This window comes from Diorhabda carinulata, chromosome 4 (assembly GCF_026250575.1).
Source record: "Diorhabda carinulata isolate Delta chromosome 4, icDioCari1.1, whole genome shotgun sequence".
Classification (NCBI taxonomy): Eukaryota; Metazoa; Arthropoda; class Insecta; order Coleoptera; family Chrysomelidae; genus Diorhabda; species Diorhabda carinulata.
The window spans coordinates 12,050,076-12,062,952 of record NC_079463.1 but is presented as its reverse complement, the minus strand read 5'-3'; the positions used below and the strand labels follow the sequence as shown (position 1 = coordinate 12,062,952).

Sequence of the window (12,877 nt, the reverse complement as noted above, 5' to 3'; positions counted from 1 at the left end):
TAGTGTCGTTCGTGTCCCCAGAGATCATTAATCTATGCATTTTTCACCATTCATCTTGCTTTACTTGTATTCCTCCAAAATGTTTTCTCAACAATCTCCTCTCCCATAGATTTATCCGTTTTCTTCTTTCTTATTCATGACCAAGCATTCACTACCATATGACACCGTTGGTTGCATAAATTTTTAGCCTCACTACCCTTGAGGTGTCTTTGGAATTTGATAGGTTTCCTAGAGCTCCAATTTAATCGCATTTACTTGTTACTGCCACTGGCAGGTACTCGAACCGGAATTCATTGTTTTGCTTTGTTGTGATTTTTAACCAGTTTTTACTCGACAAGTTACACTTCGCAGCAGTACATTTGATCCAACTTTATCAACAACATCTTTTATTCAGATTATCACAAAAAGTGTATGAACATAGCGCGTTTCGGCTATTGCTGGTAACAATTTGTGTAATCGCGGGTAAGCAACTGTTAAAAAACTAGTAATGTGGAAATCAAACGCAGTCGCTGAAGGATACATCAACGATAACATAAATAACACAAGAAAGTACTACTTATAATTCATCTGTAATATACCAATGAAACAAGGAACTTTTTTCAATCAAATTATACGTACATACAAAATATGGAGTGAAATATATTCATAATTTTCTACATAACCCCGTCTAATAAAAATTAAATGACTTTTAAACCGCCGAACCGGCTGCCAAAATATTTATTTCACTCTCGTACTCAAAACATAACGGTCTGGATTGTTGTTGGGCATTAAAGCTTTCAATAATAAGTGCCAAGTTTTAATTATAAAAAGAGTTTCTAATAATAGAAATTAAATGTGAGTGTTTACTCTTTATACGTCTTAATTTAAAAATTCGCACCGTACAAAACTCTTTGAACGTGAAGAAGCGAGTGTTTTACACCCCGTTTTTCTGTAGCTTTTATAGCTCCGTTAGGGAGTTGCTAAGAAAACTAATGTCACAAAATTCGTTTTGCGACATAACCTTAATGATGCCGCAAGAAAATTGCGTAAATTGCAATAAACTTTTAGTTTGACCGATCTAAGATTCTTTGTGATGCGTTGAGTCGTATAAACGGTCGCGAATGAACAGTTAATTATTTTCGTATTAATTTGAAGACAGTGATTTTTTTGTAATTACTATATGAGATTGTGTGATTTGTTATACAGAGTGAGTTTTATGTATGGAACGACTAAATTATCTCGGAAACGTATTTATTGATCAATAGATATGCAAATTGTCGGTATCAATATCATATTTTGAGACTAAAGTTAAGTCGAAACGTCAATTTTTTATCAATCTTTCAAAATTGAGTTTAAAAAAATTTAATTTTTCTAATTTTAAAACCTAGAATCAAGTACATTTAGAAGCATTAATAGTATATCAAAAGGTCTAAGAAATAAGAAATTGAAGAAATGCATCTAAATGTTCTTGATTTCAGGTCTCTTCTGTTTCAAAACTAGTTTTCTTAATAATTTTTAAAAGATACATAAAATTTGACGTTTCGACTAATGGAAAAGTCTTTTAAAAATTATCAAAAAAACAAATTAATATATACGTATTCGAAAGCTCGGAAAATATATTAAAGTTAATCCACTTTGGCGTTTCAATGCCACGTTCCCAATAAGAAACCATTTATATATATATATATATATATATATATATATATATATATATATATATATATATATATATATATATATATATATATATGATAATTAACAGGAAATTTCACTTAAGAGTTCACGATGAAGGGTTATCATCAGTATTTTAGTTTCCCTGTGAATCATCAAGACAAATATTCGGCTCTTCATATTAATTGCTTAATATGTGTAAAGAATTTGAGTGATTGAAAGAAAAGATTCCGTCCTAAATTGTTTGCTTTACCCGGGATTCAGAACGTCTTACTACAACTTCCTATCTCACTATAAAATTATCTTTACAGTTAAAATGTTTCATCTCATCGTCGCTGTTGAATATTTTATTTCTCAACTCGGGTTCCAGTTTTTCGAACAAAAAATAGAGCGTGGCCAGATCAGGGTTATGTGGTGGGTGTTCAATTCTTGAGAAGCTGCATTGGAAAGCGAAGCAGTGTGTACTGAAGTGTTGTGATGAAATGAGTGCACACCTCGAAGTAATATGTCGTGTTGTTCACGGTTGCATTTGATTCCTTCTACTTTCTCTTTTCTTCCACGTTTTTTGTTTTACTTTACGCACGTCCCCCGTAACAACTATTTGGCAGATAGATGTCCTTGACGTACAAAGCATACCAATAAACCATGCCGTCTTCTTTCACGGACTTTGATCGAACAATGTACCCAACGACCACTATCCAAGGAATCGGAATTGCTATTATCGAAGAAACAGAGAGAGCGAGATGAAAAATAAGAGTTCGAGAGAGAATAACTTAACATTGTACATAGGCCTTTGACTTTATAGACCGAGAAACGAAAGTCGAAAATAAAACGTCATTTTATATTTTTGAAGAGTGCAAAAATGTGATAAGAAAAAATAGTTCATCACATTCCGTTGAGAGTAAGAAGAGTAATTAGTAAGGAAACCCCAAAATATACACATAAATATGCAAAACATTCGGTCAAAATATACACAAAAATGTTGAAAATAATTTTTTTACATAGGTACTAAACTAAAACTGAATATCCATTTATTACAACAAGCAAATTGTTAGATATAAAAGCAGTAAACCACTAAAGGTTTTCCAAATTTTTAATTAAAAAGTTTTTTCTCTTGTCTGATTATAAAAATTTATAAATAGAAAAACTTTTAATAATTGCGGATTATTGTAGAATCCAAATAAATGGATTTAGTAAATTTTCCTTCATAAATATTAGCTATCTGGCTAAGAAATTCGCAATTTTCTTAAATCTCATTTTCGAATTTTTCAAAAATTATGTCTCTCTTTTTAGCTGAGATATTTTGATAAGCTGCCTATGAATCGGAAAATCGGAAACAATAAGACAATTTTGAAATAATACCTTATAGTTTTCTCGCCATAAAAAAGCGGCTTTCAACCAAGTGCTCTATCTTGTAATAAAAGCTAGAGGTGGGAAAGATGTGCTCTGTAATTTTTCTTCACAGAATTCAGGCGCTTCAAGGAAGATTTGTTTCATATTAAATTACTCACAAGAGGAAAATGTTTCCTAATCTCCTCAGCTATCTCTCGACGTTTCTGCTCCCACTTTGGAGCCATTATCAAGAGAATTGTGGGGGTAGGGTAGTTATTCGTTCATTGGTAAGAAGCGATCCGATTCCGTGGTCTCAATCTGTCTATTCCACGCAACTACTCACCCCTTTTCTTGGTTGATTCTAATGCCCCAATCTGCCTACTCCTAGGAATTTCAAAGGGAAATGAAAAGCTGAAAAAAAATATAAAATGATTAAAATAGAAAATAAAAATAATATACTTACCATCAAGAACACTCTTGACAATAACACACTCACTGCTGGTCTTGAGCTAACTCAGGCAATCCACTTTGTTTGATTGCGACTTTTTACGTTAAAATAACATTGTTTCGGTGATTAATTTTTAAATTTGTTGCGTAACTTTTGTTTGAATACGAGAAATAGTAAATACGAGGATTGCCCTGAATTTTTCGTACTTCAACCTGAAGATATCAGCACGTTTCGACGCTTCTTTTTCTCTTTTGGAGTATTGTAATTAAAAAAAAATTCATCGACCATTTCGATATCACTTAAATTCATACTTTATCCCAACGCTGTACGTTCACGTGTAGAAATTAATTTATTGAGACAATTGAATACGGACGACATTGTTTTTGAAACTAAATTTTAATTATAAACAAAAAAATAAACAAATGAACCAAAAGAGAAATTGGATGTTAAGAATTGGTAGTTATTTACTGGTCTATGACTGCCACATTAGTTGAAATCGTACACGTTATAGGTATAACAACAATACGTTCAGTGCCCGTCGACTTTTCAGTCGCCATGAAAGATCAGGTAGTATCCTGAACGAAACTTTTTTTAAATTATTACAAATGGTAACGTAGTCGATTATGGTGTCAGTGGCTTCCCCATTACCATTTCAGTTTAGTCCACCTGAGACGTTCGTTCGTTCTTTGGTTCATTCACGTTGTGAAATAATTGTCAACTTCGTGTTGCGGACCGCGGAATTGTTTTGAAATGATTAATATAATGTGAATGTGACTAGTGTGCCAAATATAATGTCCTAAATAATGTTCCTATGACTTTTTGTCCTGTATTCGCGTTGTAGTAAGGTAATGAATATATCGATCTTATTCAGTGTGGTTTGAATTAAATATTGTTAATGGTTAATAGTTACGACGACCTTGGATTATTTGCTTACTTTCAGATCCGTTTTTTCGTATTCTCTGATCGATAATATGTAAAATTTTCAGGATATCGATCTTAAAATTACGCGTGATTCAGCAGCATATTATTTTGTGAACCAGTGATTCATGTATATACGAGGGTGGGACTATATATTTTGAAATACAGAAATTATTCATGAATCTCATTTTTCTTCTCGAAACGTATACTACGTAAATTTGACGACTAAATCGAACAAATAGGGTGGATGTTCAATGACTATTGCGTTAGTTTTAAGAACTGCTGGTATTGATTGGTTGATTTTCAAGTCAACTTGCAGGCACTAATCATTTACTACTGAAGAAAACTAAAAAAAAGTGAAAAAATTTCATTTGAACTTATACTCCAACTAGTTTAATATTTAAGAGTCTTTACTTGGAGGCGCCGTCTGATTTAAGGTGTAGTTCCGAACATTTTAACCCATCGATTTTGCTTAAATTTCTGCCAAAGCTAGTCCTTGATTAGATAAGATAATCCCTATAAGGATTCTCACCGATAAAATTTCGTTTGCCTCACAGATTCCTTTAAAGTTATACACTATTTTATTGAATATTTCTGAAAATTTTGGTCTCAGAAAAAAATATTATTTTGGCTGTTATGGCCTAAAATACCACGGCAGTAGTCAGATTGAATATGTTTTTCGTGGAAGGTTACCAGAGGGTGGCTAACGCTCGCATATAAAAGATTGTAAAAAACGGCGCTCTCGCGTAGCACAGCTCTACTTGGAGTAGATTAGGTTAGTCAATTTAAGTCCTATCGAGATTTTTAAGTCATAATTGCCAAAATAATAGGTTTACGTTAACAATGTATATCATCTTTTTTGAGCTCACAAGTTTTATGAGATAAAACATTTTTTCCGTTCCGATTGAGGATACCTCCAAAACATGTGATTTGAACGCATCAACCGCATCATCAGGTGAAGAAAAACGTTGAGGCCGCAATTTATTTTAGATCTGCGGGAATAAGAAGAAATCATTGGGTGCCAAACAATGACTGTACAGCGAATGACTAATCAATTCGATGTTTTGACTGTTTAAAAATATTTTTGTTTGAACTGATGTGAGAGAGCTTGCATTCTCGTGCTCTATTGGAATGGTGTCGAATGTCCAGTTATTTCGAAAAACCAGATCATTTTCTTCGAAATTCATTGCATGCATGGTGGCTCGAGAAGGTACTACATCACCAAAAGTCGTGCGAAAATGTTCCCGAATTAATTCCATTTTTATATCAAGATGAATGTTTCAAGTAGCAACAGTTTTTGTATGACGGCATACTCTCTAAAATCAATATTTTTGGAGATATTTGGTAAAATCTTTGAAGAAAAATTGGGGACAAACGCAACAAGTAAAAACCCTTTTAGGAATAATCTTTACGGAGCTTTGTATTCACTCTGTATTTACTTTTCTGCGTACATTACTTTCTTGACAAATCTTGGTAGTATTTAAAAATGCAGAGTTGCCATCTCTAACTCCTGTAATTTCTTGGCATGCCGAAATATACGGAGTGGTCCTCGTAGAAATGGAGTAGTAAATGTTTTTCGTGCATATAATGACGAAACTTTTCCATTTGTGTGAAATGTTCAGTTTGTAAATTTTTTTTTCAACTCTATCGTCATTAGCATCTAATTTTTTAATCATTTTTTTTTTAAATTCATTCAATTTCTTTATATAAAACTCTAAATAGTTTCGGGGTGGAAACTTACAATTTTTTTTAAGAAAACTTGACTTTCTTATTATTATTTTTTACTCCACAACCACAACAACTGTGTTATCATAAATTTCCAAAATTGTTTATCACCCTTCTGGATTCGTTAATTTGTTTATGGATTTTTTCAATTAATTATAGTTTGTTGACTCGTTAATTGCTACAAAAATTCTCATTAATTAATATAATTTCAATGTGCATTTTCAACAACATGAATATTATACCAATATCGTTCACCGAAACCTGTTTTCAGCTTCTAAAAGTCTAGTTTATTTCCGTTATTAACTGTAACGGCAATAACCGTGAATAAAATTGTGCGAACATTGAAGAATAAAAAGTTATAGGAAAAAAAAAGAGAATCGAAAAAACTGAACCGCAATTTTATACAATTGACTGTATCAGTTACACGCTTGCGGATTCGAAACAAAACTTTATACGAAGTGGATCAGCCAAATAGAATAAAATCATTAGTAAATAAATGAGGGCGGGTTGGACAACGCCTGGATACGTCGATTTGTATTTTTAAATAAAAAAAAAATAGAAAATTATGCGCGTTAGGTAACATTGGTCAAACTACATGCATCCCCCTGTATATTATTTATTTATTTTGGATTATTCAGAAAAATCCAGACATAATTGATGTAGAATTTCCTATACCCATATTACCAGTCAAAGTATTTTGTCCACCCTATAGTTTACGTGATACACAACAATACGATGGATTTTGACATTAATTCCATTTCCATTTTTCAAGATACTCCGAAGATGTGAAGTGGAAGTAGGACACTGCTTTCTGACTTCCCTGTCAAAAATGTCCCACAATAACTCAATCGGGTTGAGGTCGGGCGACTGTGACAGTCAAATTATAACTTCCAGTACATTCTTCTTTGTCTTTGTCAAATACTCTTTGCATATCTTCGAGAAATGCTTAGGAAATTTTCCTTTAATTTTCTTATAGCCTTCTTTCTTCAGAATCCCTTAAAGTTTCGCCAGGTTTTCAGTTACCCTTCCTCCAATACATCCCCAAACCATTACCGATCCTCCGCCGTGTTTTACACATGGATCTAACATCTTTCTTTGACCTACACACAAACACCCATAAACCAAAAACTTGTGAGAAGTGAGAATGAAAATACAGTATGTAATTATTACATATTTAAATTTTTTATTCATCGATGTAACCCCCTTTTGCTTTTATTATTTTGGTGCACAATTTTAGCAGTCTCTGTATTAATTTCGACACTACTCTCTGATATCCTTGTCTTATTCGTCCCACAATAACTCAAAGGGGTTGAGGTCGGGCGTGTTGTAGAATTTTTGTGGATCAGGTGAAGTAAATAATAAACTCGTGAAAACTGAATACTTTAATTAAAACTCGTAACTCGAACGTTTACAAGAAAAGCAAATAACCGACTGACTCTAGTAAAAATACGATACACTTTTTAGACCTCTTTAAACAAGAACAGAGCGTCATTCTTATCGTTAGCAAAACATACACATAAACGAAAAACTAAACCAGTAGATATAAAAACGGTCAACAAATGTATCGATTACAAAAAACTCGTATTTCAGCCTAAAAATGCCGACACGGCTAGTCAGTGATGCTTTTAAACACTTCAATAGGGCGACTATGACAGCCAAATCATTACTCTCAGTATATACTTCCTTTCCAATTCTATCAAATACTCTTTACATTTTTTCGAGAAATGTGGGATGTTATCATGCTGGAAGATAAATTTTCTGCCGGCACTGGCCAAAACTTAGTACATTTTCCTTCAATATTTTCTATAGCCTTCTTTGTTCAAAATTTTTACCAGGTCTCCATGCGGCCTTTCTCTAAAACATCTCGAAACCATCACTGAGCCTCCGCCGTGTTTAACAATCGTGATTTTACGGATCTAGCATGCGTTCTTCCTTTGATCTGCTTCTCTTAGACCCAAAAACCTCAAACTTTAACTCATCACTCCATAAAAATCTCATTCACTCTTCACGCGTCCAATTTTTATGTTCTTTAGCAACTGTAACCTCATATTTTTATTTTGTCGTCTTTAAAGACATTACCTCACTGCCACCCTTGAAAAAAGGCCAGCTTTTCTCAATCTCCTTTTTTCTGTAGGAGTACTCAAGATTCATTGATCTGAGGTGCTATCTCTGGACATGTGAGTCGTCGATCTAATTTACTGATAACTACAATACGTTTATCTTCAGCGATTATGGTTTTTGAGGCCAACTTGAACATTTTCTATCGCCAAAGCTTCTGGTGGAAGTATATTTTTTCACGTGGTAGCCCACAGTAAATCGAGGTATTTTTAATTCGGCGGCAATGGTACGCTTACAGACTGAGAAGATTTTCGATAAATGTACGATAGTTCTTTGGTTTTACCCATTTTTCAACTCACTATCTACTTGGCAATATAATATGTGAAAATTAACTAAAACGTCATTCAAAAACAATGCCCAAGGCATGAGAAACTTCAATTTGATCACCTTTATATCACGCTTCACCTGTATGTGGGTTTGTTTGTTCAGAAGCTTGTTTGTTGGTAACTGTCCTTTGGACTAATAGCTCATTTAATAAAAATTTCGTTTGACAGAGGATTCGAACCTCCGATCTCCGTGTTTGAAATTAAGAACTTCGACAACCTCACCAACTACACCGTTATGGTTCGATACATGTTTCGACGAGATGTAGGTATATAAGCAGTGAAGCCATTATACGAGGGTGGTATCAAAATAAATATAGCTTAAAAAACCGATAAACACGCTTTCATGGCATATGAAACTAAAAAGTTGAAAATAAGCTTAAAACAATAATGAATGAAAAATACTAATGTTGTAAAAAAATGTCATTTCAAATGTTCAATATAATTCAAGAAGGTTCGTTTCCTTAAAAGAAATTATTCTATATTTAGATTTTTATTTTGTTACGTAAGGACATGGATTGCTTTAATTAATTTCGAACCTATAATCTTAATAACGTCCCGTAAATGGTATTTGCTCGATAGAAAAACCAATTAAATAGAAAAAGAAAGTAACGTTGTTATATCGACATCTCGTATCGATGTCACAACTTCACCGGTTCAGCAATATTGCGTAATTAATTAAAATGTCCTTAATTGGTTGCGAAAATATTAACTACCTTGATGAATAATGATTAAATTTAATTAGTTTCCATAATTATTCTTTTAGAATAAAAACTATAAAATCATATATTTTGATTAAATTTTTATTCTACTGTTGATATTTTCATTACTTTTCCTTTAATGAAAATCATTTGATATAACGATAAAAAATTAAGGGAATGCTGTAAAATCCATAGAATGTCAATACGTTCGATTTACTCATCCATAAGAACATTCAGGCGTCCATTTGCATGCTCTTCAATTATAAATGGAAGAGGTATACCTTTATGGAAGATTTTCGTAAGGTAATTGGACCAAGAAAAACTCAAACTTGTTCATAAAAGCTTTACTTAGATCTAACTCCAAGATCCAAGTCATGGAAATATCTAAACTATCTTCATTCCAGTAAACTGCACTTCGTTATTGCTAACGATGTATTAAAAATGTTAACTAAGAACGGAATAATGAGAGGAATGATGATAAGACCACCAAATCCTTGATATAATATATAATGCTTGACTTAATGGACTACAACAGTAATAATTTAAGATGATACCTTCATGTTAAAGCAAGTATTTATCTGTTAGATCCACTGCGTGCCGCTTTTTCTTTCACAGCTTTAACAGACTCACATCTTGTTCTTTTCAATACAGGATGGACTTTAGAGGAAAGAGGTCTAACACTAGGATGTTGTACTTGTCTAGGACCCTCTTGACGGATGACGGATAGGCTGGCGCATTGTCTCGATGAAAAAGTATGAATTATACTTCCAAAATTTGGGTTTTTTTTCTTATTCTTCCACGGAGTTCATTAAGGACGTGAATATAATAATGTTGGTCAACAGTTTGACCTTCAAGAACCCAGTGAAAGTACATAATTCCATGAATATCGAAAAAACAATCATCATTACTTTGAATTTTGATTTGCCGATTTACGCTTTTTTGTATTCTTCCAGTGCATGGTTTGGCGCTTTGTTTCAGGATCATACGTAAAAAAACAAGATTCGTCAAACGTTATTACCGTTACTAATGAGTTTGACTGCGCGTCATGTTGAACTTTTGTCCCAGCTGTTAAGGACGAAAGTACGTACTTTAGACTGAAGTATGAAGAAAATACTTTTCGCATACTGTAAATTTCATGTAAATTTTGTCGCATATGTTTTTTGCCAATTCCTGTAGAACAAAATTACCGACTTTTTCGATATTTTCATACGTTTTTGGAAAGGCGACCGAACGTGAATCTTCTTCAAAAACACATAATCGCGACAAAAATCCATTGCTATACACAAAAAACAGCTCCTATACAAAAGAATGCAACGGCTACTCTGATTTATCTACATCTCATTCGAAAGAGTAGGCTTCAAACTAAACAGCTGACAGTCGCTAACCTTTGGCGCGTGCGTACTTTTTCGCTCTAGTCTCGTTACTTAATAGCCATACATCGTAGTCGGAAGCAAAATCAAATCAACGTAAAATCTGGGAATTCATTCTTTTTATTCTTCAATTATCAGTCAATAGGATATGCCAGCACAAAGACCAAGAAAGAATAGATGACTGAAGAAATTCTACTACATCCTACTCAACAGAATTTTTGAAGGAACTCAGAGCAGGCAGTGATGGATAAGAACATTTTTTTTTGAGCTTTACCACATCAACTTGCCTAGTTGGCTTCCTCAAAATTACTTAATATTCCCGGTTTTTTAGAAAATTCACGTCGAATACCCGGTTTTCCATGGTTCTGTGGAATTCCCTTCTTTTTCCGATTTTCAAGTCTTTTATAGACCCTGCTAGTATTATTTTTACTCGTTTTATTTTTTATCGGGAAAAAAAAATTTTTGGGCACCGAAATTGTAGGAAAATTTATGCTCTATAACGTGATAAAACTGAATTTCCATGAAAAAAACTTTCAACCTTTAATTATTGCAAAACTGATGAACAATTTGTTTATTCATGTGGCAAATATAAACAAAATGAAATTGATTTCATATGGAAATACAGAGATAATACTTTTTAAAAAAATTGGTGTTTTCAAATTTTGAAAATTCAAAAAGACAGCCGAATAAACTGAATATTTATGGACCTACTTCGTATTAACAAATGAGTTAAATAACTATAAACTATGGCATTTTTCGTAAAAAAGTTCCCACTCCCCCCCACCTCTTATTTTAAGAGATAGACTAAAACTTGTGAAAGGAAAAATGCATTGAGAAATTCCATTATATTATATAAAGTGCCACTTAATTGGGTGAATTTCTAAGAAATTTTTTACATTTTCAAATACGCCCTCTAATGGTAGACCTAAAATTCTTTAATCTTAATTTGTACCACTCAGGACCGAAATTATCGCCAACCTTCATTAAACGGAGATGGCACCTGAAGAGGAATATTCTTCAGTTGAGAGTTTCGGATATAAATATATATATTTTTTCCATGTTTCATATCTTTTTAAGAGCGCCATCTTCATTTTTTCCCTATCAGGATGATCTAACAACTTTACATAAAATCGATCAATTGGCCTTAAATATAATCAGTTTTTAATCGTTCTGCATATGATTAATATCGAAACGCCTTGTATTTACTCGCTGAAACGAAACCGAACAAATATAAAAAGAACAATAGTTTCTTTATCCGTTTCTTATTTATAGCTTTCAGATTTCATAGATCACCGAATCCTTGGAGCGTTAAAAAGGATGTAGGTGTTATAATGGGTAGAGTAACTACCGTACACCTGGAAATTAACCCTTGTTTCCGGCATTGTTAGTATACAAGGCTACTTAACGATTATTCAAACAACGATTAATCAAGTTATGCCTCAGTAAATGCTATATTTGTTTCCTGTTAACGTCATATTATTATCCGATAGATTACTAAATTATATGAGTTTGTCGTTCTAGGGTCGAGGATCGTGAAGATGTAGCATAATAAACAATAATTGATAACTACTTAACTTTATTATAATATATCTATAGAACAATGTACTTAAAAATATATACAAAATGTAAAACTAAACTAAGCAACGCGTGCCGAAACTCTAGGAGCAGCGTAGCTCCGCAGAGATATAGGCGTTTGAGTAGTTCTCGCTTCGCTGCCCAAAGAGAATGAATTTCTCCTCCATTTAAAACGTCTGGTCTGGGTTCGTGAAAGTATGTTGGTTTTTCCTAAACCGTATACCAGGTATATCGGAGAGAAATTATTAAATTCCCAAAAGCAGATAACTTGGAATTCACGGGATCGGAGGATTATTGATTTATTGAGGAAGTTGTTTTTAGAAATATGAATTTGTATTATGTCGCCAAATACAAATAGAAAGTCTCTGTGGTTTTAACCTAACGTTCAGCAAACTCTTTCAGACCTTTGTAAAACCATTCTTTGGACTTATATGTAAAAATTGTCTCACTGCACTGAATTTCCAATATCACCCCAAATATTTTTTTAATACCAAACCAAATGCTTTGCTCATGATGAAAGTCTAACTACCTTCGATTCCTGAAGACGATAACTTGGTTAACGAAACGCGCGCCAGACAGTGTAATTGTGAATGTTGATGTAGTGGTAATGTAAAGAGTGTTCTCCAACTTTTTCTAGGAGCTACGTATCAGCTAACATTAAAATAGATGTTATGTATACAGAGGGATGTAGAAAGTTAGTGGCTGGCATCCAAAAAA

General features: G+C 33.1%; 1 protein-coding gene across 3 annotated transcripts in view; it reads left to right on the top strand.

Moving 5' to 3' along the window:
* The window catches only part of LOC130893368 (serine/threonine-protein kinase tricornered), a 147,643-nt gene that overhangs the window by 113,461 nt on the left and 21,305 nt on the right, over window positions 1–12,877 (top strand). The gene's annotated exons all lie outside the window — the stretch shown is intronic.